Source organism: Paramormyrops kingsleyae, chromosome 20, assembly GCF_048594095.1.
Source record: "Paramormyrops kingsleyae isolate MSU_618 chromosome 20, PKINGS_0.4, whole genome shotgun sequence".
Lineage (NCBI taxonomy): Eukaryota > Metazoa > Chordata > Actinopteri > Osteoglossiformes > Mormyridae > Paramormyrops > Paramormyrops kingsleyae.
In genome coordinates, this window is record NC_132816.1 from 21,020,859 (window position 1) to 21,046,348 (window position 25,490).

General features: G+C 44.0%; 2 long non-coding RNA genes and 7 other non-coding genes across 9 annotated transcripts; all 9 read right to left on the reverse strand.

Annotated features, from left to right (window-relative positions):
• Positions 1–1,235: 1,235 nt before the first annotated feature.
• LOC111848410 (uncharacterized) lies at positions 1,236–2,833 on the reverse strand. Its single transcript, XR_002839303.2, has 3 exons — positions 2,660–2,833; positions 2,337–2,542; positions 1,236–2,251 (listed from the first exon to the last, which is right to left on the reverse strand). It is a non-coding gene; the product is annotated as an uncharacterized lncRNA (long non-coding RNA).
• A 4,109-nt stretch (positions 2,834–6,942) lies between these two features.
• LOC111848409 (uncharacterized) lies at positions 6,943–24,912 on the reverse strand. Its single transcript, XR_002839302.2, has 2 exons — positions 24,054–24,912; positions 6,943–7,881 (listed from the first exon to the last, which is right to left on the reverse strand). It is a non-coding gene; the product is annotated as an uncharacterized lncRNA (long non-coding RNA).
• LOC140581384 (U5 spliceosomal RNA) lies at positions 11,752–11,867 on the reverse strand. The gene has a single exon (XR_011984466.1). It is a non-coding gene; the product is annotated as a U5 spliceosomal RNA (small nuclear RNA).
• Positions 12,678–12,793, reverse strand: LOC111848533 (U5 spliceosomal RNA). The gene has a single exon (XR_002839335.2). It is a non-coding gene; the product is annotated as a U5 spliceosomal RNA (small nuclear RNA).
• On the reverse strand, positions 14,069–14,184 carry LOC140581382 (U5 spliceosomal RNA). Its single transcript, XR_011984464.1, has one exon. It is a non-coding gene; the product is annotated as a U5 spliceosomal RNA (small nuclear RNA).
• Positions 15,310–15,426, reverse strand: LOC140581383 (U5 spliceosomal RNA). The gene has a single exon (XR_011984465.1). It is a non-coding gene; the product is annotated as a U5 spliceosomal RNA (small nuclear RNA).
• Positions 16,559–16,675, reverse strand: LOC111848531 (U5 spliceosomal RNA). Its single transcript, XR_002839333.2, has one exon. It is a non-coding gene; the product is annotated as a U5 spliceosomal RNA (small nuclear RNA).
• Positions 18,427–18,542, reverse strand: LOC111848532 (U5 spliceosomal RNA). The gene has a single exon (XR_002839334.2). It is a non-coding gene; the product is annotated as a U5 spliceosomal RNA (small nuclear RNA).
• Positions 22,624–22,739, reverse strand: LOC111848534 (U5 spliceosomal RNA). Its single transcript, XR_002839337.1, has one exon. It is a non-coding gene; the product is annotated as a U5 spliceosomal RNA (small nuclear RNA).
• Positions 24,913–25,490: the final 578 nt, after the last annotated feature.

Sequence of the window (25,490 nt, forward strand, 5' to 3'; positions counted from 1 at the left end):
ATCAACGATGTGTTAAAGATATTATTTTGGTTGACATGAGGCGACAGAGTACACCCCCCACCCCTCCGCATAGCCCCTGGTTTGAACACCATGTCCAGTCCTTACAAACATTACTCAGACTGTATCTATACAAATACCCCCTCCAATGTCCATAAAAAACACGGTGTCCTGAGCATTGTCTCTGTTTTAAACTCAACCCAAATAAAGCGAAGTAAATAAACCCTGAAATCAGCTTCTCATGATCCCTAACCCAGCCCAACACCCCCAGCCAGCCGCACATTCCCAAGCATTCTCCCGTCCCCCTGCGAGCGCAGCCCGCTCCTGTTCGCCCCATCAGAATTGTAATTAGGATCCGGGCAACTGCCAGTATTCCCAGGCAGATAAGGCAGGGAGGCTGGCCCTCACTGGCCCCTTTACCGCGAGAGGCCTGGGTTAAAGAGCACAGTTGAACGCTTCTCTGGTTCCCTTACAAAGGAGCGCCGAGTCGCTGTTAGCGCTCCTCAGCATCTCCAACACCGAGGCATCTCTTTACGGCCAGAACAGTCGACTTAAACCCAGTTCCCGGGTATATTCGCTCACTTAAATACATGAAATTAAGCTTCCAGCGGTTTGGATAAATATAAAGATTGACGGGGGCGGAAAAGCACTGAACACAAACTGCTAGCTAATATTAAGCAGCGCGCCAGTCTCTGCTGAAGCGACGTTGCCCTTTTAAGACACAATCGCGACATTTTCCCGGACACACCAACTCGGTTTTTCAGAATGAGCTTTATCGTTTTCCCGAGATCCACATTTTAAAGACTGTGGCAGGAAATATTCCTGCCACAAGACTATACTTGTTCAGACTGTTTTCCTCCCAAACGATTTAACTCCATATGTGCCATTTTTTCAGCAGCCATATGAGTAATTTGCTTCGCATAATCTTAATTTTAAATGAGGATTATACCCCTAACACACAGCATCCAGGGGTTGCCAGATAGCTGGCCTGTGATGGACATGACTCACTTCCTGCAGGGTGACTACCTCCCTCTTTCCCGAAAGGCTGCGGACGGGAGAAAAAGTTTGACCGGACAAAACAAGTTCCGCTGGGCGTCCGGACGTGTGTGAATTACCTGAAACAAAACTAGTGAACTGCAGCGTCCCGTTAATTATAAGTGTGAAATTAAAGACAGATATTACCCTTTAAGCCCTCATTTTTAATATTAATATTTTATTTACATAAAAATACGAGATGAATAACATTAGAATTCCACGCCCCACAACGTCCATTTTCATTTACTTAATAAAATCTTTATATTTAGGGCACGAGCACATTTATTATAGCAGAATAAAATCCATACACTTTCAGGAGCGGATGCACCATTGGAGTCCGAACATACATCCATCCCATCGTCACGCTCAGCTGCACCGAAAGCCTGACCCAAGCGGCCCCAGTTAAGGGATTAACTAATGCGGAAAGAGAACAGACACGATTACGGGGCACGCCGAGGAAACAGCTGGTCTAAACCATGGCCAAACCATGAAAAAACGAAGAAACGTCACGTTACACTGGAAGGCAGAAAAGTGGTCTCGGCCACCCTCCTATTAAGCAAGCAGATTCAGTCAGCAGTGGAGTGCAGTAGATTGAAAAGATTTCTTGCGTCATTACGTCCTGTAGATTAAACACCGTCAGTGGAACGTGGGATCTGGACGCTACTGCTGCATGCCATTTTTCCGTTGAGGTATATATTCTTGGAAGAGTTCTCCCGGAAATGAACACAGACGGCCTAAAATCCTTTGACGGCCAGGTCAGGTAAGTGAGCACCACTGCGAGGAATGGATGCCTCCTGGGTTTTTATTCCAACACAGATTAATTCAGCAAGCATTTTAAATGTTTTGTCGTTCTGCATTTTTTATATACGTATGACACCAGAGTCAACTTTTTGAAGGCAAAAGCCTGGGGTTCAGTCAGCATGGTAGCACGTTATGAGAGTACCAGCACATTACAGAACTGGGGGGTTCAGCCGTATTAAGTGCATGGTGAATGAACCCACAGGACAGGCTTTGTGTGTGGCGTGTGCAGTAACCATGATGTGGATTTTGCGGTGGGTGCGGACAATGATGTCACGTCGCGGGAGAGCAATCCTCCGAGGATACTGGAATGTTCCGGCGGGCCTGACGCTACTGTTCAGACCTGGGGCAATCCGGCGGTAAAGCCATGGGGATTGGAAGCAGGGGCGGGTGGGGGACCAGACGGCTGTATTCGATTGGCCTGTCAGAACCAACCAAAACTGCAGGTCAGCCACAGAGATATAGCCACAGAAGAAGCAGTAGTGCAATCGTGCACATATTCATACCACCAGGAATCTTCACTGCAGGTCTCATAAGCAGGCAGGCCTGCAGAGGAGCCAATCGACCAATCAGGCAGACTGCTGATGGACCACTTGAGCAGCCACTGGGGCTGCGTGTGGGCGTCACCCAGGAATCCCCACGGCAACCGTCGGTGGCCCACCACGCAGCTGACGGGACTGGAAGACCTGCGGAAAGACGGGCAGAGCAACACCTGGGGCGGGGGTTTAAAAAGAAAGAAAAAAAGAAAAAAAATACAGACAGCTCAGCCCCCACCATAGGCGTCAGATGAGGAGATAAAGCAGCAGCTCAGGGGCAAGGGGCTGCAGACCTGTCTGGGGTGACGTTCAGATGAACTGAGGTCGGCTTTTCCAGGCAGAGAGATGGTGGAGTTGGAGGTGATGGGGGGGGGTTACACCATGAAATGTGTGTGTCTGCGGGATACCATCTGGACAGACCATCCATCAGTGGAACCCCGGTGGATTCAGAGCCTCATGCCACTCTCGAACCTTCAGTAGTGAGTAAGGACATGCAAAAAAGCATATTTCTCATAAATATAAAGTGTTACCTTTTAATTTGACATAGACTTTTATCCAAAGTGACTTTTTTAAAATGAGAAAGCAGAGTCCACCTTGCACAGAGGCCCAATGGCAACATCATTCTACTGACTCTAGGCTTTGAACCAGCAACCTTCTGAATACAAGCACAGCAACCTAACTGAGTCACATGGCACCTCCTATAAGCCATATCCTGTTCATCTCCGTAGGACAGTCCCAGTGTCCCATTCCCTAGATTTAAGGCCAAGCCTGATGCAAGACCCAGGTCAGGAGCAGGTCCTGCCAGAAGACAGCGGTTCTCAAACATGTCAGCGTGAATCAGGAAGGTCTCTCCTTCCAGCAGCAGGCAGCTAAAGCTTCAGCATCCTCCAGGTTAACCTGCTGCCTAAAATTCAGGTCAGGTTGGGGAGCATGAGGCTGATGCAGCGCGTTGCCGCACCCACCACACGGCGAAACTCCTCGGGATCCCGGCCAGCGACCCCCCAGGCAGATACACGGTCCAGTCCCACCCTCCGGAAGTGGCCATCCATCTGCCGCAGCCAGGTGTTACGTGGGCGTCCCCTCAGCCTCAGCAATGAGGATCCTGCGAGCCGGATCACCCTCAACGCGCCACATGGCCTTGGTGCCGTAACTGACGCTCCCTCATATTGCAGGTAATGTGCCTCATTTGGGACTCAGGACTCCTCTAGCAACCGCTCATTTGACACAGTCAAACCAGCGATTCCCAAGGATTCTCCAAAGAGGCACAGTAAAAAAAGGAGTCCAGTCTTCATCTCAGCCTAAAATTCCCACACCCTAAGATACTGAATCCCTGTGAATTTTTTTTTTTTTTTTAGATGAACAGGGTAAAATAAATCATAAAAAAGGCAAATAACTCGACTGGCAAACTCCCAGAAAGCACTTTGCACACTAAGATGATCTTTATACTTCGCCGGAACAATGCAGCACACATCAGTCCATACTGGGGCATAAGCAGCGGTGAAATGGAGCGTCGCTGCAGGGGGGACCTGGGGGGGGGTGTGTCAGTGCTTCCTTTCTGCTGGCCACCATCTTATGGTCACCTGGAGCTCCAGTTCACTGGACAGTTAGGGTCATGCTAAGTTCACACTGCACGATTTTAGACCTGATATTTTGCTTGATTACTGTTTTTGGAGATTGCCGACAAAAGCCTCAGATTGAGCACCGATTTGCCTCCAATCTGTGCTTCATCACTTTGTGTTCCGATGTGACCCGACAGAGTTGCCGATGCATCGCAGACGCCCATCAAGTATCTAACATCCTAAATATCCGGACCTATCAGCAACACCAAATCCTGTAGGACAGCCAATGAGAGCGACTGGCAATGAGCGCGGCGACGAGCTACAGCCAATGAGAGCGACTGGCAATGAGCGCGGCGACGAGCTACAGCCAATGAGAGCGACTGGCAATGAGCGCGGCGACGAGCTACAGCCAATGAGAGCGACTGGCAATGAGCGTGGCGACGAGCTACAGCCAATGAGAGCGACTGGCAATGAGCGCGGCCACGAGCTACAGCCAATGAGAGCGGCGACGAGCTACAGCCAATGAGAGCGACTGGCAATGAGCGCGGCGACGAGCTACAGCCAATGAGAGCGACTGGCAATGAGCGCGGCGACGAGCTACAGCCAATGAGAGCGACTGGCAATGAGCGCGGCGACGAGCTACAGCCAATGAGAGCGACTGGCAATGAGCGCGGCTACAGCCAGAGCGCTACAGCCAGAGAGTGCAAGACACAGGGTTAGGCAAAACGGCTCATCAGCGATTCCTCCTGTTTAAAGATCTTGTAGTCTATGACCCCCGATCACTGATCAGTCATGTAGTGTGTAAAACACGACGACTTCAAGACTCCCGATTACAAGACAAGTTGTGTAGCGTGAACGGTACAGCGATCTGGCGATTTTTAAAGTACGAACTTAGCACTAGCATTGCAGATAACAGGGTGGCAGGCTGTGGGGCCAGGGCCAACCTCTTGTTGCCATGGTGATGGCTGCAGCCATCTCTGTCCCTGGGGGGGGGGAGGGAAGATGAAACTGGGGCCTATGGGGGGAGGTGGCAAAATTCCACAAAAGCTCCCATCGAGTTTGTATCCAGAACAAGGGCCCCCTGTCAATGGGCCGCGGCTCGCGTTTCTCAGACAAGAGGATGAAGCGGCAGCAGTGTCACACGGTGGCCTCGCGGGCTTGGCTGTGGCGCCGGACAGCGGCCTGGTCTGGGTACAGAGACACCTTCTGTGAGGGGGGGGGGGTCCTTCCTCCCCACGCTCACCTTCCAGCTGGCAGACGGAGAGGCAACAGTTTGCAGGCAAACGTCCGACGGCCAGTCCAGCAACGCTGTGGCTCGTAGCTAAAATATCCGCGCATAAAAATGACAAACTGGGTCATGATCCACCTCAAACAAACCTTATATTAACCATCATCCAACATGAGCAGCACGAAACACAAGTACGTTTTTTTTTAAAAACATATTTGGTGGGGTCCAGCACTGCTGTGGTCAGACTCCTCTGAGTTTGCAGGTTGGACTCCAGCCCCTGGTGCAGTGTGTGCAGTTGGCGTGTTTTCTCCGTGTTCACAGTGGTGCGAGGCATCGATAACACCATCCCAGAAAGCGGCGACCCGCTAAACGCGGCAACGGGGGACCTGGCTTGTCAGCAAGGAATTCTGCCCAAAAACAACAGCGCTCACATAGTATTGTAGCCAGACATTATCCTAAAGGGCCTTTTACTCACACCGCAAACAAAACTTTGTTTTAAAGCAGAATTTCTCCCACCGACAATAACAGACCCTTCGCTTTAACCTCTGCGTCCAGAGGATAAAATTTATGGAGATGTGGTGCCAGGGATTGTGTGAACCTGCCTGGTTCCATTTCATTTACATCCCGGGAAGGAATGAGAAGGGATTTTTATTAATTAAATTACAGTATGCGGAATTCCCCTTCAAAGTCAGTCCTGGAAAGAGAAGATAGCCAAGGCAGGCGGCCAGGGCTTCACGCAGCACATGGGAAATTAGGGAGCAGCCTCCCAGCCCTGATGAGACCAGCCACAGACAAACCTTCCTGGTACAAAAGGCCTTTTCTTCAGTGACATCTGCCAGAAATGACCTTCACAGCAGCACAGGGAGCAGCACGAAGCCAACAAATCTTTAATTGTAGCAGTTTACATTTATTATCTGTGTATATTACGAGTGTGTTGTCAAAAATAAGGCACTTTTTTTGCATCACTTGGACAGCAGGTGGCGTAATACTTAAGGAACCTTATACGCAGGCCTCAGAATGACAGCCAGCTGTTATATGAGCTGCAGTGGGGGCAGACGTCTCAGTGGGGGCCATTGTAAGTTTTGCTTCATCACAGCCTGGGATTTGTTCAGATTCACATGACCTGGGGTGTCAGGGGTCAGTAGGGAGCCAATTAAAACACACCCTAAATACCCCAAGGACCAGATGCATTAGTAGTAAATACTAAGGTAACCAGGTGAATTTAGGAGTCTGGGGAGCCCCAGTAAGGTGTCATGTGACAAGGGCAGCCAGCCGTGCCTGAAGGTCGTGGACACACGCAGCAAAGGTCGCAGTCAATCAGGGGTGACCCAGCCTGGGAGCAAGGAGGTTCCGGTCCGGCAAGGGACGCGGTGGGCTGGAATTCAGGACACTCCCCCGATCGAGCCTGGCCCAGGGCCAACTATGTCACAGGGTAAGGAGAGGGCAGGCTGGGGCCTATTCATCAAAGAACCTCCCAAGAGCTGCTCCAACTTGTATCTCGATGGTGTTGGCCACGCCCACTATTAAAGCAACATGGAGCTTCCCCTGCATCATCGCTCGTGGGTCGGGGGTGGGGTCCTCAGGGGCTGTGCTTTCTGCATACTGATGTCACCACGCTTTCCATAAAAAGGCAGAAGGGGGGTGTTTCTTACCCTGGGGGGCTGTGTGACTCTCCTCCCTCGGTGACACCCTCTCTTACTTATTTTGCCTCTTAGCAGTGTGCCAGCAACCTGGAGCTATACTCAGGCTGAGAGTATGACAGTATTAAAACAGACAGCTGTACTCAGGCTGAGAGTATGACAGTATTAAAACAGACAGCTGTACTCAGGCTGAGAGTATGACAGTATTAAAACAGACCGATTCACCAAAATTGTAAAAACTTCATAACTAAAACTAAACTGTTACATACAGTTAACAGTTAAAGCAAAGATGCTTACGATAAGCATTAAAAAATAAATAAATAAAGACTGACTTTACTAAAAACCTCTTTTGAAGAGTTAGTAAAATTACAGACTTAACTTGGCCTAAGGGAGGTAAAAGGATGACAATACATTTAAATGCATCTAACAGTCAGAGGTGTTTTATACGTTGGACATAGATGGATCTTCATGGGTGTCAGTAACACAACGGGACTCTATCCAGGACGAGAAAGTACAGAGACCCTGACCAACACTCCACCCCCCCCGGCCCCCAGCCTCATGACATGCAACTCCTTACTCATGTTCTGCTCCATACAACCAAATATCTGCGACCCCACTGCCACTCGTGCGACCCATCATGCGACAAAATCCCATCGGCAGTAATGATGTGAAACATGCACTGGTAATTCACACTATAATCCCAATCATCACTCATGGTAACCGTATGCTGGTTATAGCGCATTTAATATACAAAGTGACTCGACCTAAATCTTTCATTTCCGGAGTTGGTCTCCGCCGCCTTGGATCTCAGCCGGCATGAAACACCTCGAACCCGTGGAAGACCGTGAGAGCCGGGCCTCAATTCAAGGGAAGTTCACCGGCGCTGCGTCACTGTGGAATCCTGACATCTCCAAACCTGAGCACCGGCCCCCTCCTGAAGGGGGTCAGTCAGAGGCGCGGGATGGGGGAGGAAAAGGAGCCACAAAAAGCTGCCGGTTTCATGTTTGCTGCTCAGCTTGGTCCCCGGGCTCAGCAGTGCCAGTCCTGCTATATCCACCATGACAGCAATCCACAGGAACACCGACTCTCTGTGAAGCACAGTGAAATATTTAAAATTAAAAACACTTCATCTAGATGAGCATCTAAACTTGGATTTTAAGAGCAACTGAAAATACCACATTAATTTAATCTGTCCCTGAACTGGTTGTTTACTCCTTATCAGAGCGACCCCCCCACCCTGCCCTCCCCACAGCTCCCAATTTAGCGTCCTGCCAAACCATTTTGGTCCAAACCAGCATTCTGGGGTACACTGTTTATAGTGGACATGACCTTTAATGCTTTTGCGGGTAGGATTTTCATGGGCTTACTGGGGCTTCAGAAGGCATTTTATATGCCCAAGGGAGGGGCTGCTCAGTATCAGTTAGACCTTAGAACTGCGAAGCGCATGGCAGGGGGTCATAAAGAGCAGCTGAAATGCAGCACGTTTTACTGTAGCGCATTACAGCAGCGTATCAGTCAGCGGTTACTGGCCCGTTCCATTTAGCCAGACGGCCTGCAGGATTCTGCTTCCTAAAAGCCACGGAAATGGGCAGAATCCCAGGGCAGCCAGAAGGTGGCACTAGAGAGCACTTTCCAAGCACTGCACTAGCATGGCAAAAATAAAACAAAATTAAAACAAAATGTAAAGATAAAGAAAAACATTGAAGTCATGACGCTGTGTTGACGCTGTGTTGAATACCCAAAGAAATGGTCTTTGCACAGGTCCTCTGGTGAAGTGTGTGTGTGTGTGTATGTGTGTGGGGGGGGGGGGTGTTACATTCCAAAAAAACAATAATCCAGAGCCACTGATGTCCCTGATAACTCCTTCAGGCTACAGCGGCACAGGCCGGTTCCCCTCGACGTCCCTGCTCGCCCGTGACGAGCCAAAGCAGAAGCCCAGTGATAAAAAGGCGTGTGCCCCCCCCCCCCCCCCCCCCCAATCCCTCACGTTTCATTTTCAGAGGCGACACAGGGCGGCTCGGAGCCAAACGTCTGCACCAAACCCCATAAAACACCTGGAAAAACAGACAGACTACATATTGACCAATCCAGATTGCAGTAAGATCCGTAGACCTCCCTGGGGAAGGTGCCATCGATCTGGGACATACAGGTAAATACCAGAATGCTAGGGTGAGGTTGGACACGCCCCTGTCTGTCCACAGCACGGGCTCTGACCAATCCGGCGCTCCCTTCCGCCACAGGAGCGTCATCAGCAGCCAATTAAATGCTTTAAAGCCCTTGTTACGCAGGTTCCCAGGCCGCCGTTATTGCATAAGTCCTTCAGCAGTCCAGGAGCGTGCCCACGGCACTCGGAGTTTATGGGCAACCGGCGGGGGTGGGTGGGGGGCAGACGCCATGGCAACCGCTGACACTTGACAGTAAAGGCACCTAAAAATAGCAGGCATAGGGCTGTAAAACACACAGGAGGGAAAAAAAAAAAAAAGTTTGTTCCAACTGAAATGTCTGACACCTCCCAGATTCACCCTCCATCTTACACCCATTTCTCTCCACCAGCCTCTCACACCAAGTTACTCTGTACCTTAAACGCTTAATTTAAGAAAGCCGAACTGGTTCCAAGAGTGTGAAGCATTATTAGGCATGTAGCTAAACATCCTGAAAGCTTGAATTGTAAGCTATTCAACTTTATTCGTCAGATGGTAGGACCACATGACTCTGCCTGCCCAATCAGCACACAGCCTTACCGAGGTCCTGAGGGGACAGGCTGAGCTCATGGTGAATGTCTGGTCCCACTCCATGGGGCTTTGCTGAGCCCATCTGCTTTGATTGGGGAGGGGGGACCTGGTCACATGGTCACCTGGGTGTTCTCATACAGGAAGACTTGTCCTGTATCCAAACTAACAAAACAAAGAATCGGGAAACAGGCCCCCAGCTGGAGGAGGGGCTGGTCTTGTTGGCCTTACTGTCCCTGTGACACCCCCCCCCCCCCATATCTTTAGGATCTTAACACCCCTCTCTGGGGGCCTCTGCAAGTACTGCAAGGAAAATGAGGTATCTGCATCAGAATGCCACCCACAGCCTAACAAAGGTATATCGGCCTCATGGGATATGACCAGTGCTGGAAAGTGCCTTCTCTCCGCACTTGGGTACGCAGTCTTCGTGGGTACGCAGTCTTCGTGGGTACGCAGTCTTCGTGGGTACGCAGTCTTCGTGGGTACGCAGTCTTCGTGGGGATGCCCACAGAAACTGTATCAGCTCCAGACCAGATTCACCAGCAGCTGTTCAGAAGCGGAGTCAAGTTCGTACAGGACCGAACTAACTGGCAGCCACATTTTTTTAAGCTTTGGGAGAATTCTGCAAAGCAGCACAGAGTCACAGTGGACTGGCAGTTTGGTTGGTCACTCGCACCACAGAGGAGGCTGGCAAAGCCTGATCGTCGGTGGATGTCGAGGCCAGATGCAGCCTGCAGGTCGCGGCCGCATGCGCACGTGTCTGTGGGTGAATGAGCACGCCGCAGGGCCGCAACGTCCTTCACCCCCCGCGCCACGCTGCTAATGCGATGCGAACGGGGTGCAGCCTGGATCGATAACGTTACCGCATGCATCCGTGTGTGAATGAGCGCGCCGCGAGACTGCCATGTCCCCCCCCCCCATGCAGGATTAGCTGCACATCTGCACACCGATCGACGTGCACGCTCACTCTGTACCGCTTCAGAAACATCGCTCTGACCTTTTTACTCGGTGTACCTACCAAATCACTCTGGCCCCATCAATTTCACAATTCCCAACTCACAGAGAAACTTCATTTACTTTAAAGTGACAAGTGGACTGAAGATGTACACCGAATCCTAAAGACCAGAGGCCTTTGCGACTTGCCAGCCCACCCCCTGACAAAAAAATGAAAAGAAAGGTGTGTATACCGTCCACATTCATTTCACATGTATCCTCATCTAACCACTACAAAATTATGTGGGGATCATTTCGGCCATAATACCAGTTATTCTGTCAGACTGACAAACTATGAATACAATTTACTGAAGCAATCAATGTGCACAAAAGTACAACAGCTGCGACCTTCCAAAGTCAGATCAGCATCTGCAAGTTCCACATCTTCAGCCAGGATCTGCTCTGGGCGGCCCCTTTATGACTCACTCAGCCCAAATTTGATATAGTGCCTGCAAATCCTGCGATCGTCTACATGCTGATGTAAACTAGTGCATCTGGTCTCCTCAGGGCAAGAGGCAATGCGCAACAAACAGCATCAATCATTGGCAGCGGCAATCTTCATAGCAGCATGAAGCAGGGCTCAATCCATAACTGTTACATTTATCTCCAGGGTGAGTGTCACACTATTTTAAACAATTTTCTCTCTCTCTCTCACTCACACACACACACACACACACACACACACACACACAAAAACCAAAAACTATTTGGAAGCTCAAATACAACTCAAAGCCGGTTGTCTGGGTGGATCTGCAGCATTATTGGAATAATGGCTTGGAAATACAATGCACACTCATTCTGCGGTCATTTAGCAGCATTGAGGAGCTGTGAAAATGCAGGTGCCATTTGTAAAAAGCAATACGACGTCGAGCCTTTTCTGGCTTACTGACGCCCCCTAGTGATGAAAATCTCTCATGTCACCTTTTCAAACGCTTGAAACGGCGACGAACGAAGGAATTTATAGAAATTAATACATGGGTTAATTATGAGTGAGCTGGCCAGGAGTAAAAGCTTGAATTTCACGTTAAATACATGCAGAGTCGACAATGACCCGAAACGTCCTATTATTTAGTATTAGCCACAAAGGAAACGAAACGAGTCGCTTTTCATAAATAAAACAGTAACGCGGACACAATTATCTCGTCATTATAACGCTTCTGCTAGAAAAGTTCTCAAGTAATACAGTTTCCAATAATTTTCTGATAAGTGATATCCTGTATTTTTACCATCTAAAGAAGCCCCACTGCAAAGCAGGGCTTTAAAAAAATTAGTTGACACTCATAATGTTCCTCTCCACGGAAATCTTTAGTAAAAGGCGAAAGATTTATACGATATGAAGGGAAACCAGAGGTTACTGATCGCAACCCGGCGCGCCTGCAGCTGCATGGACTGCGCTGAACCTCACGATTATGGCAAAGCAATCCCGCTGTACCATAACTTCTGATATAAGCAAAGGCTAAGAATGTGTTACTAACACATCATGTTTAAAATTGTCATTTAAAACAGCTAAGAAAAACCTGTCCATGCGTCCATAACTTAACCGGCCACAATGCATGATGGGAAATATGCTAATAAAAAAAAAACGCGAAATGCGCACGCGTGCTGGAAAGACGAGGAAACGTGGCTGGTGAAACATCCATCTTCTAAAAGCTTAACCAGTACACGGTCACGGAGGTAGCTGTAGCCGATCCGGGCAGTATAATGCATGAGGCTGAACGGGATGCCAGCCGATCCACACGCAGTCAATACCGTGCCTGCTATTACATAAAACGTCCTAAAGTACTGTAGTAGTTTCTTTATAAACACCAGAGTTTATGTGTTTGGGTATACACACACATATACACATTTCCCCCCTTGAAGTGATTCATCTTGTTCATTTGAAACTGACTACAACTAAATGAACTCATAAGCTGTCAGCATACCACCAAATAAACATTCTCGTTTTCGTAAGCCTACATCACGTGTATTTGGATATAGTCTCAATACTAAAGACAAATTCACCGAGCAAATCAAGAATATATTCTTTAATCATCCCTCGTTAAAGAAGAACATACACACAACGCAAAAATAACCCTTCGAAATTGTAAACCGCACTGCAGTAAAACATACATTTAGTACATTATTTTAACTATGTTACGTCTTTCATTTTCACCAGCACAGGAAGCCCCGCCAGAAAGCAGGGCATCAAAAAATTAGATTATACTCATAATGTTCCTCTCCACGGAAATCTTTAGTAAAAGGCGAAAGATTTATACGATATGAAGAGAAACCAGAGTTTACTGAAGACTGCTAGGAGCGCGCGCGACCGAATTCACTGCGTTGACATTCACGATCATGGCAATACAAATCATGCCATACTGTAAAATTTACATGTCAATAGTGCCAGTACCAATCTGGATTAAAAGCATTAAGTCAAAGAAAAAACAATAGTTTTACTACATTGTTTCTAATAAAATACATAACAGGAGGTGCACGCGATGCAAGTGCTGTCGGGAAATTCCTAAACGTCACACATTAAACCACGCCCACCGACTGGGGAAACCACTCTGCTCATGTATTTACATGAGTAAAAACCGGACAGTGTCACCTTTAACGAAAAGGAACAGGAAAATGTTAGTCATGTGATTATTCCTCACCCCAAACACCGAAAATACAATGAGTGGTCCACTTGCTTTCCTTCCCCAGCTTCAAATTCAATACAAAATACGAGCCACCTTAAAAACTTCACACTGTTCCAGTTCCGATGAAATGCACATATATAAGTGAACACTCTCTCAATGACAGATCCTGTTTACCGTATAGCACGTTAGTAGCGTATTAACAGTAAATGCATCACAAAACCATGCTTAAAACCTAGATTTAATCTTTCCCTTACCAGCAAAAAAGGAATTTAAAATAAAACCATATGGTTCAACCTAGGGTTACAAGAATGATTCCTGGTCTTAGAGGAATGGTTTATGAAGAGATTAGCTGAGCTGAATCTGTTCAGCCTCAAGCAAAGGAGACTAAGGGGAGACATGATCCAGGTATACAAGATTCTAACGGGTCTGGATGCTGTTCAGCCAAATGGCTATTTCAATATTAGTTTAAATACTAGAACTAGTAGGTGGAAATTAGCAGGAGAACATTTTAAAATGGATATGAGAAAGCACTACATTACACAGCGTGTAGTTAGAGTACGGAATATGCTTCCCGTTACTGTAGTGCAAGCTGAAATCTTGGGTTCCTTTCAATCAGAGCTAGAAAAGTAGTTGAGTTCTTCCCAAACGAGCCTGATGGCCCGAATGGCCTACTCCCGTTTCTTATGTTCTTAACATGGCCTGTTTACATCAAATGTGGTAGTTCTCAACCCAGTTCTCGGGGGACGCTGCACAGTCTATATTTGTGTTGCATCGCAGTTCCCCCAAACACCTATATTGTTTTTAGAGTATTAAGGGTTATTGGTCGCTACAGCTGTAGAAAGACCTAAAACTAAAACAAGAACATTACCCAGCCTGAAAACCTCCAAAACCCAACTTAAAAATAGTTATTCTTTATTTTCACCAACATAGGAAGCCCCACCGTAAGGCAGGGCATCAAAAAATTAGATTATACTCATAATGTTCCTCTCCACGGAAATCTTTAGTAAAAGGCGAAAGATTTATACGATATGAAAAGAAACCAGAGTTTACTGAAGAGGATCGGGGAGCAGACGCGACCACTCTCACTGCGCTGACATTCGCGATTATGGCAATACAAATCATGCCACAGTATGAAGATTACGTTGGCACTGACAGAGGCACAATCCATTAAAAAAAAGGTTAAAAACCTGGAGTCCAATAAAAACCAACATTTTTGCTACATCGTTTCTAATAAAATACTTAAGGGGACACGCAAGCAGTAGAAGAGCTGTCGGGAGATTCCTGCACGTCACAATTTAAACCACGCCCACCAACTGTGGAACCAACACGCTGCTCATGTATTTACACTAGCGTATGTTATGCTATAAAAAAAGAAAAATGTATCACCATTAACTTTGTGGGGCATAAATTAAAAAAATTCCATCCGTTAGTGGTATTGTGCTCATGTGACTAGTCCGCAACCAACCCCCCCCCAAAAATACAACATGTGCTGCACTCGCTTTACTAACCCCACTTTCAGATTCAGAATACATTGTTGATCCCTGAAGAAATTGTGTGGTTACAGGTGCTCCCGCACAGTAAGAAAACAATTAACAAGTTAAATACCAATAACAGATAATACAAATATTACAATACCAAGATTACAAATGGCTGTAATCGTACAAAGAACTTAATATACAAATATATACACACACATACATGTTTATTATATAAATATACAAACAATATCCTAATATATTCCAGAAAATTAACTGTACATGGGGTTGAATTGAGGTGTATACTTAAGGCTCAATACAAAATTTGTGCCATTTTTAAAAGCCACTAAATGTACACATAAGGCAATCTCTCAGCGAGAAAGCTATTGACTGTTTAATGAAAGCACGTCCATAGTAAAAACCTGCCTATTCAGATTATTCTTTGGATAACGCGTGAAGAGCGGACCGTAATCATGTCACCCGCGAGATCACAGTAGTGAATTAATACTATTATCTGCATCACGTTATTTGTTGATTTAAGAACGCAACCAGGTTTTACTATACAGCTTCGTGAAAGCTACTCGATAGTATATTAACAATAACTACTTCCAGATTCCACATTGAGCTATTCCGTTCAAATACAATAACGTGGTTATTGATTGAATAAACCACATATTCTATTATTAAACAAGAAAAGAGGCCCCGCCCTAAGGCGGAGCGTTAAAAAAATTAGTTTATACTCATAATGTTCCTCTCCACGGAAATCTTTAGTAAAAGGCGAAAGATTTATACGATATGAAAAGAAACCAGAGTTTACTGAAGAGGATCGGGGAGCAGACGCGACCACTCTCACTGCGCTGACATTCGCGATTATGGCAATACAAATCATGCCACAGTATGAAGTTTACGTTGGCACTGACAGAGGCACAGTCCACTAAAAAAAGGTTAAAAACCTGGAGTCCAATAAAAACCAACATTTTTGCTACATCGTTTCTAATAAAATACTTAAGGGGACACGCAAGCAGTAGAAGAGCTGTCGGGAGATTCCTGCACGTCACAATTTAAACCACGCCCACCAACTGTGGAACCAACACGCTGCTCATGTATTTACACTAGCGTATGTTATGCTATAAAAAAAGAAAAATGTATCACCATTAACTTTGTGGGGCATAAATTAAAAAAATTCCATCCGTTAGTGGTATTGTGCTCATGTGACTAGTCCGCAACCAACCCCCCCCCCCCAAAAATACAACATGTGCTGCACTCGCTTTACTAACCCCACTTTCAGATTCAGAATACATTGTTGATCCCTGAAGAAATTGTGTGGTTACAGGTGCTCCCGGACAGTAAGAAAATAATTAACAAGTTAAATACCAATAACAGATAATACAAATATTACAATACCAAGATTACAAATGGCTGTAATCGTACAAAGAACTTAATATACAAATATACAGTATACACACACATACATGTTTATTATATAAATATACAAACAATATCCTAATATATTCCAGAAAATTAACTGTACATGGGGTTGAATTGAGGTGTATACTTAAGGCTCAATACAAAATTTGTGCCATCTTTAAAAGCCACTAAATGTACACATAAGGCAATCTCTCAGCGAGAAAGCTATTGACTGTTTAATGAAAGCACGTCCATAGTAAAAAACTGTCTATTCAGATTATTCTTTGGATAACGCGTGAAGAGCGGACCGTAATCATGTCACCCGCGAGTTCACAGTAGTGAATTAATACTATTATCTGCATCACGTTATTTGTTGATTTAAGAACGCAACCAGGTTTTACTATACAGCTTCGTGAAAGCTACTCAATAGTATATTAACAATAACTACTTCTAGATTCCACATTGAGCTATTCCGTTCAAATACAATAACGTGGTTATTGATTGAATAAACCACATATTCTATTATTAAACAAGAAAAGAGGCCCCGCCCTAAGGCGGAGCGTTAAAAAAATTAGTTTATACTCATAATGTTCCTCTCCACGGAAATCTTTAGTAAAAGGCGAAAGATTTATACGATATGAAGGGAAACCAGAGTTAATTAAAGAGACCATGCAGCCGATGCAACCGCATGCATTGCGCTGACACGCCCGATTAGGGAATTTGCTTGAATTAAATTCAGGCGAAGCAATTTTCGAGTTCGAATGACTGATAACCTTTTTAATTACAAAATCAGGCAAATATTCAGCAAACTGCACTCTTTTGAATATATATTTATATTTTATGTGCCAGTTTTTAACAGAGATGCATTGTGGGAAACCACGCCCACAATTCAGGACCTACAGGCTGCGATTCTCGTTTAGTTAAAACCGACAGTCTCAAGAAAATGTTACGCCAGGAGATTTAAAATGACACATTAAACAGACGTGTCGTTTTAAAGTCTAATTTAGATTTTGCCGCTGACCTGGGGTCCCTTTGTACATTTTGCTGCCGACTGGCCCTCATTAGACCGTACATGACACTACTGCCCATGCGCAGCCTGCACTTACACCCCCACCCGTAAATAAAATACATTTACACACATTACCAAATAACACATCAGGGCCCTTTCACAACGAAGCCCCCACTGTCTCCAGAATTACTGACATTTTCCCCCAAAAAATCGAGAACTAAGCTCGCCTTCTTGCTACGCATAAATTACATTTATATTGATAATACATACACCGCTTCACTGACAATTTGTTTGTAACCTACAAAACGTATTATCCATAAAAGACAGCATATGACATGGAGAAAAGTCTGTATTTTCAGAAGCTCCGGCAGACACCGGCTGTTTAACCCTTTGAAAATATTTATTGTTAAATCAAGAAACAGTCCAGGGTATGCGTCTTTCTATGCACGATTTGCAAATAACTCGACTCAGACTCATTTTGAGATATAAACATGAATTTCTCCAAAAAAAAAAACTGGCAAGGCGATTTTTTAACATTTATTATTTGTTTTTAAAACAATGTATTGCAACAAAATGACAGTAAAACTGTCGGCCTGCCAAAACTATGAACTTTAAAGACCTTTTTATCTTGGGTATTAGCCAACAATTCAAAACGTAAATATGTGGCAACAAGCCACCATGATATGCATACATGCATCATACCCAGAAAGACAAAGACATAACTAAAGTGAAAACGTGGGCAAAAAAATATTACTCATAATAGCTACTCTTCACGGAAAACTATTTAAAGCGCGCCCGACAGCATTCAATATACTACGGGGGCTGAATATGTAATGAAGTAATGAAGTCCTTTTGTAAATTTAAAATTAACAGATTTAATGTAACACTTCACCCACAAACAAGTATGCACACCAAGCTCTCCGCGATCTATAGCAAGTTTATGCGAATACTTCTGTAGCCGACTTTCTTTACAGACTTCCTTTGCGCCACAGTGAAAATGGGGTCTGCATAATGGATGCTTTTTCCTTTAAGTAACTCATATTGTTCATTATAAACAATGGAAGTGATTGCATTGGCTACGTGCATAAACAGTGTACTTCGTGTGATTATATACCGCAAACATTTTCCCCCTCATTCTCATGTGTACATTCTCTCTACTTGGGTAAAACTCCAATATTATCACAATACTCAGTGGAGATTTAAATCTCAAATTTACTTCTCAAATGTAACCACTTTCCTAATGAAATAATTTAATGTCAGACGAAAGAAGTGACACTTCTCACAGAAAAGCAAAAATCTAGAGAGATAAGTAAATGAAGCTGATTTATATACATAGTATTCGCACTACGACGTCTACTGAAATCGTATAAGAATTTCTACTTTTTTCACCAGCACAGGAAGCCCCGCCGTAAAGCAGGGCATCAAAAAATTAGATTATACTCATAATGTTCCTCTCCACGGAAATCTTTAGTAAAAGGCGAAAGATTTATACGATATGAAGAGAAACCAGAGTTTACTAAAGAACACGGGGAATGGATTCGACAGCATTCATTGGACTACCATTCCTGATTGGGGTTAACTAAGCCACTATCATAATTTGAATCTGGTGAACTAGTAAAACACCGAACATGCAACATAGAAACACAATGCAATAGTACATTTTAATACTTTGATAGCAAACCTTAAATAAAACGTTCGGCTGAGAAAAGCTCAAGGAAACGTAATGCATGATGGGAACTTTATGCAAATTAGACACTGCCAGTAAGGACTTGGTAAGTAATGCTGAACTGACTTGCTATATAAAAGGCAATTTTGAAAATGGAAATTAATGGATTTTACACATAAAACTGAAACAAGGGAGGAGATTGGCTGCCTGTTCTTGTTTGTCGTGTATGCCGGGACCTGCAAACAGAACTTACTCTCCGCGATACCAGAGACCTTATTCAGCGCCGGACCGAAGCAGCACCGCGGACACGCCGATCGGCCAGGAACACACATATACATATACACATATGTCAAAGTACATATAAAACACAGTCTCGCTTCACTGCATTTAATTTTATTTAGTACAAAGCCACGTATAGCGAAACAGACACAGACATAAACGATAGTTTAACCTAGCAAAGCCACCACATAGCTACTCTTACAAACTATTACTAGGAATAATTTGTGTCATCTAAGGTGAATCAAAATAGTCATTTATTCTGGCGTTTGAGTATACCACATGTATAGACATTATCCTTATTATGTGTCCTAATATTTTTGCTTTATGAATGCATTAAAACCATCCATCCATTGTCCAACTCGCTTATCCTACTGGGTCGCGGGGGGTCCGGAGCCTATCCCGGAAGCAACGGGCACGAGGCAGGGAACAACCCTGGATGGGGGGCCAGCCCATCGCAGGGCACACTCACACACCATTCACTCACACATGCACACCTAAGGGCAATTTAGCAACGCCAATTAGCCTCAGCATGTCTTTGGATTGTGGGGGGAAACCGGAGTACCCGGAGGAAACCCCACGATGACACGGGGAGAACATGCAAACTAATAAAAAAAAATTCGTTAATCATCACATGGAACACTAATCCATTTACCTATATAAACAATTTTATTTTATATCCAGCCTGATATATATTTTTGTATTATGGAAAAAAAAATCATGACTTTGAAAGTAACTCTAAAAACAGGCAGTATTTTTGATATTTTTGATCAAAGCTCAGAAAAATAATCTTTATACGAGAAGGCATACGAAAAATACATAAACGTTGCGAGTATGCAAGTCTATACGTTGAGTTAGAGAATAACAGACTCGCTAAGAGGAATGTCGAAAGGAAGATTGCATTGGAGGCTAACGATGACATTAAAAAGTTTCTTCCAATATTTTAACTCCAAAAGAGCTCTAAAAGCTGAAATCACTAATCTACAGGATAGTAAGGGTCTTATAATTGAAAATGAAATTGATATACAGTAGTAAATGAGTTTAATGATTGTTTTACATGGGTGTTAACTGTAGGACAGAAGTAGTTTACTACGTCTTATTATTAATCCAGCGTCGTATATGACCAATACATGCATAACTGAGGCTGATGTGGTACAAAGCCTAGCTAAGCTCAAAATAAATAAATCGCAGGGCCCTGATGGCATCTTACCTATAGTTTAAAAAGAGATGAGGGATATTATTAGCCGACCTTTAACCTTAATATTTCAGAAATTCTTATCTGGTGGTGTGGTACCTTCTGATTGGAAGCATGCTAATATAACACCCATATTCAAAAAGGGGGATAGAAGTACAGTCAGGCGTCATGCATTCGCGTTTCCTGATTCGCAAATTCACAGATCCGTGAAAGTTTCATTCTACTGTTTTTCGTTAAATATTTTTAATGTATGTATTTTTGTTCTCTCACTTTTTCGCGGTTAGCGCACACAGTATTTTTACAACTTCTCTGTACGTCTCTACGTAATTTTTAATTGATTGAATACCTGTACCCTGTACGTACATGTTTCCTTTACGTATTTTACTGAATTGTACCTTGGTTACGTATATGACTTTTTTCAATAACTTTACAGTCCCATTCATTTTTACCTTACTGTGAATGCCGTGTTCTATGAATTAGTAGGGGTAACATTAGTATACTGTAAATATGCTAGTGTGACAAATATCTGTTATGCTATACTGTACTGTACTTTAACATCAAACATTTGTTTTAAAGGTAATGTATAAAGATAACATTTAAATGAAATTAAAGTATTTTGGGAGCACGACTGGGGTCATATTTAATGTTTAAACTATAGAAAAAAAGCACATATTACCATTGTTAGTGACTCTACCAAACATACATGACTCCTCATTCACGATGGGTTCTGGAACCTAACCTTGCGAATGTCCGAGGTCTGACTGTAATCCAGCAAACTATAGGCCAATTAGTTTAATTTGCATAATTGGAAAAATAATGGAAACTATAATCCAAGTGAAAATGGAAGATTACCTGGATTCAAATAACATTCTGAGGGATAGCCAACATGGATTTAGGAGAGGTAGGTCCTGTTTAACGAATCTACTTGAGTTCTGAGGAAGCTACAAGAGAAATTGATCACAAAAAGGCCTACGATGTGATGTACTTAGATTTCCAGAAAGCCTTTGATGTTGTCCCCCACAAACGGCTCTTGCTTAAGCTCAAATTCCTTAGTCAGACCCTACCTACAATATTGTATGCAGGTTTGGTCACCATACCTTAAAAAGGACATTGCTGCCTTGGAAAGGGTTCAACGTACGGCTACAAGAATGATTCCTGGTCTTAGAGGAATGTCTTATGAGGAGAGATTGCTCAAGGTTGAACAGATTTAGCTCAGCTAAAGGAGAATAAGGGGGGACATGATCCAGGTAATAAGGGTGTTTTCACATATAGTCCTCTTTAAAAGAACCAAACTCAGACCTCTAGATGTGGTCCCAAAAGTGGACCAACAGAAAGGGAACTCAGTTGTTTGTGTTCACATTGCGAGTTCATTTGAAAGGGGACTCAGTTCTCTTTCTGGTTTACGTCAGCTCAGAAGGGGCCTCAGTCCTTTTTCTGTTCATACTTCAAGTTCTTATGGAGCTCTCAGACCTTTACTGCTTTGGATTCTGGGTAGTTTTCACTTCAAGCAAGATGGCCTTTGCATTCCTGTGTGTTGTAGATTGTTGACATTTTAGGTAATTTTCTTCATTCCAAATGTCAAGAAGAGCCATAGTCTCCTCCTCTGACCAAACTATTCCGCATCCCACACTTGCAGCCATTATTTTTGCTTGTTTCCCGGGACTGTACCACGTGATCTGCTTATGGCAAAGCTAAAGGGTAAAAATTGTCGAAGCAAGCCAGGACTGCTTTGTGTTCATAATACACAAGTTAAACGAACCGTGACGTGGACTATAATCGAACCGGACTGAGACTACCTCCCGATGTGGTCTCAGTTTGGTTAGTTTCAAAGGGGTCCGAGTTCATTTGGCATGTTCACATATATGCAAAAAATGCTGACTAATCGATCTGAGTTCACTTTAAAGGATGAAACGGACTAAAGTGTGAAAACACCCTAAGATTCTAACAGGTCTGGATGCTGTTCAACCAAATAGTTGCTTCAATATTAATTTAAATACTAGAACTTGTCATAGGTGGAAATTAGCAGGAGAACATTTTAAAATGGATATGAGAAAGCACTACATTACACAGCGTGTAGTTAGAGTATGGAATAGGCTTCCTGTTACTGTAGTGCAAGCTGAAATCTTGGGTTCCTTTCAATCAGTGCTAGAAAAATAGTTGAATTCTTCCCAAACTAGCTTGATGGCCCGAATGGCCTACTCCCGTTCCTTATGTTCTTAACATGGCCTGTTTACATCAAATGTGGTGGTTCTCAACCCAGTTCTCGGGGGACGCTGCACAGTCTATATTTGCGTTGCATCGCAGTTCCCCCATACACCTATATTGTTTTTAGAGTATTAAGGGTTATTGGTCGCTACAGCTGTAGAAAGACCTAAAACTAAAACAAGAACATTACCCAGCCTGGAAACCTCCAAAACCCAACTTAAAAATAGTCATTCTTTATTTTCACCAGCATAGGAAGCCCCACCGTAAGGCAGGGCATCAAAAAATTAGATTATACTCATAATGTTCCTCTCCACGGAAATCTTTAGTAAAAGGCGAAAGATTTATACGATATGAAAAGAAACCAGAGTTTACTGAAGAGAATCGGGGAGCAGACGCGACCACTCTCACTGCGCTGACATTCGCGATTATGGCAATACAAATCATGCCACAGTATGAAGTTTACGTTGGCATTGACAGAGGCACAGTCCATTAAAAAAAGGTTAAAAACCTGGAGTCCAATAAAAACCAACATTTTTGCTACATCGTTTCTAATAAAATACTTAAGGGAAGACGCAAGCTGTAGAAGTGCTGTCGGGAGATTCCTGCACGTCACAATTTAAACCACGCCCTTCTTTACACAGCGTGTAGTTAGAGCAGGGGTGTTAAACTCCAGTGCTGGAGGGCCGGAGCCCTGTACGGTTTTTGGTTTACTCATTTAACACACCTGATTCAACTCCTTGTGCTAATTACCACAGAGCTCATAAGCTAAATCATTTGTGATGAAACAGGGAAAGAGCTACGCTACAATGGGCTCAGGCCCCCCAGGACTGAAGTTTGACACCCCGGAGTTAGAGTATGGAATAGTCTTCATGTTAGTTGTGGCGCAAGCTGAAACCTTGGGTTCCTTTAAATCAGAGCTAGATAAGATTTTAACAACTCTGAGCTATTAGTTGAATTCTCCCCAAAACGAGCTTGATGGGCCGTAATGGCATCCTCTCGTTTGTAAGTTTATGTTCTTAACACAGCCGGTTTACATGTTCCCAGACTGCCATTAAGTAAGGCTCCCAAAAGAGTAGGCCTATCAGCGAGTGTCTAAGCCTAAATTATTAGGAAACAACTATTCACTATCACCCTAGAATGGGTTTAAAATGTTTGCATCACACATTTAACGTGGTAATACTGTATTATATCAATTGTGGCCTAGATCTTCGGCAAAAAAGGGTTGTTTTTGGGAAATGATTAGGTACGCCATGCTGTGCAGGCCTAGTGCTCGATGATGGACACGGGAAATCCTCACTGCAGCAATCAAACGCTATCATTTGGTCTCAGAGCAGCACACGTACGAACAAACAAGAAACGCACTTCCTCACCTATCACCACTGCGCTTTCCCAGTAACGTTCTGAAAACAACTCCAAGACGATTACGTACATTTTCCATTTCCGTCGCTTAAACTATGTCCGGCATGATCACCAAGACATGTTACGGGTACTATTGCGATAATTATAGACTTTGGTTATAGCCTCTTACGCAGCCGTAACTCTCAAACACCGATTTTATTTAATAAGATTCGCACAGGTGGGAGCTGCCTTGCGTGATGGACTCGGACCTACACCCACAAATCTGCCATCTTACAAGTACCGTAGATGAATATAAATAATACATCCAACAAAAGTTGTTTCTTACCTTTTTTGTCCTCTACTCATTCCATATGGGACATGATGTGGCCGCAGGTGTCAGTCACGGACGCCCATGTGCGCAGCGAAGGTCTGCGCTCAGCCCATGGATTCTTCATCAATCTTCCCTTTCAGCGGAACCGCACGTTGCTGAGTGATCTTTCATCTTTTTTTTTCATTTTACAACATTGCAAAATTGGCTTGTCCAAGTTATCGGACTTGATTTTATTTGATTTTTGAGTAATACTTTTTAATTGCTAGTGTCATGGAGAACTTTAGTTAGGTAAAAAGGAGAAGCGGGGCAAAAGGGGGCGGTTTGAACGCCGGACCAACTCTAAAATGTGATTTATTTTAATTATTAGAGCAGCTGAAGAGAATGACGCTGCATAACGTAACGAAATGACGTCGGTCGCATTTCCTTATCATTATTTAAGAAATTCCATTACTTAAAGATTTCTTTTCCAACGCTTTAGTGTTTTCAGATACACGGAATTTTTCAGCTGGAAAACTTCATCCCACTCATCCAGTAATGTCCACATTACTTAGCCTAATGCTCCGACCTTATTAGCGAATGAATGACCTGTAAACGTTAGACTTGCAGCCTTTGAGTCATTCGGTTTCTCAGTGTTTTGTTCTGTTTTTCCAAACAGCTTTCATTTGTTCTTGGATTATCTACATTCTGCAGATGACGGTCCATCTCCTCCCACACGCCCAGCACAGATATAAACGAGCCGTCAGTCGCTGGCAGGACGTGGAGGCCCTCTTTGACGGCGGATTATTTTAATATTTTTCCGCTTCTTAATCATGAACGTGCAGAGTTCTTGAAAATAATCCTGTGTAAGCACTCTTCAATGATAAGCTGGTAAAGGCAGAACACCGTGGATGCGGCCATATATCGTAACATTAATTTATATTAGCGTTTAGATTATTACATCCAATGGCCGTGTTATTACAATTATTGTTTTTTCTAAGAAGTTAGGTGGCATTACCGAGTAAATGAAATAGCCTTCTTGGAATAGACCATATTCCACTTTAAGTGGAAAAGAGAGGGTAGATTATTTTATTTAGATCTATTTTTAATTCTATTTCCGTCACTGGTTAAAGAGATCTGAGCCCAATGGAAACGCATTTGATTGTTTGTTTGGACTACGTGGGCTTTTTCCTTATTACAATACGCAGCGTGGGATCTTTGGACTAGTATTTTAATGATTGAATCGGAAAGGTCTCATGAGGTTAACCTGAAGCACCGTTTCATACATGAAATATCCATTCGTCTTCTATCAGCTTATCCTGGTCGGGGACACTGGGGCACATGAAACAGGAAGTCTTAAACCATTTTTTAAAATCCTCCTTTCTATCCTAAGAAGAAAGGCTGTGATACCCATTTGTGACGCATCCCCTCAGGTTCCTATGGAAACCAAGTTTAATCTGGTACTGATACTTCCCT